Here is a 537-nt window from a genome sequence, read left to right as displayed (position 1 = left end):
ACACCTGCACCTCCTGCAGCTCCACTTACTGAGTGAGAACCACCACTTCTTTCTCCACCATCTGGCCAACAATAAACAACCACCAAGAATAGCCTGACTCACCCTTAACTTCTCTTCACAAACAGTTAACACAGATCTAAATATAACAACATAACAATGTGTGAGAAAACAGAACATCACTGTCCACACAAAGAGGCAAGATAAAGCAGTAGGAACAAGGGAGCAGGATACAGATGCAGAACACATCTCTGAGGAAGAAGAAGCATTGGAACTCTCTGATATGAAATTTAAAAGAATTATACTTAGGTATCTTCAAAGGATTGAGAGACAGATCAAGGAAAACACTGACAAAATTAAGAAAAACACATATAAACCCTAGAACAATTTTGGAAAAAAATACAAGAACAAAATGACAAAATAAATGAAAAATTAGAAATGATATAAAATATACAGATACAAATCCAGAAGGTTAATACTAAATTTTCAGAAATTGATAACACATTGAAAGGGCAAAGGAGTGGAATAGAATCAATGGAA

General features: G+C 35.0%; 1 protein-coding gene across 1 annotated transcript in view; it reads right to left on the bottom strand.

The window, feature by feature from the left end:
• The window catches only part of NRG3 (neuregulin 3), a 2,137,828-nt gene that overhangs the window by 1,435,582 nt on the left and 701,709 nt on the right, over nt 1-537 (bottom strand). The window lies entirely within an intron of this gene.

Source organism: Orycteropus afer, unplaced genomic scaffold (genome assembly GCF_000298275.1).
Source record: "Orycteropus afer afer isolate SDZICR_OR568_19922 unplaced genomic scaffold, OryAfe1.0 scaffold00163, whole genome shotgun sequence".
Taxonomy (NCBI): domain Eukaryota; kingdom Metazoa; phylum Chordata; class Mammalia; order Tubulidentata; family Orycteropodidae; genus Orycteropus; species Orycteropus afer.
Note: the sequence above shows the minus strand (reverse complement) of the source record. Positions and strands in the feature narration are given on the sequence as shown.